Here is a 220-nt window from a genome sequence, read left to right on the forward strand (position 1 = left end):
CTGGCTGACTGGATGTGCGACTGCCCGATGACTAAGTTGAGTAGTTTATGATTGTTGCGGGTAGCAGGGGTAGCTCTTGCTACCCTCAGGAGGTGATTGGCCCTGCCCTTGCCAGATCACGTTTGTCCTGTTATTTGTTGTCTGCGTTTTGTCAGTCATTCGTTTAATGGCTTATTTTTTCAATATTTAGTCTGAAATATTTGTTGTTTTATGTTTAAAC

Source organism: Acanthaster planci, linkage group LG06 (assembly GCF_054643075.1).
Source record: "Acanthaster planci isolate LZ-2023a linkage group LG06, COTS_SCS, whole genome shotgun sequence".
Taxonomy (NCBI): Eukaryota; Metazoa; Echinodermata; class Asteroidea; order Valvatida; family Acanthasteridae; genus Acanthaster; species Acanthaster planci.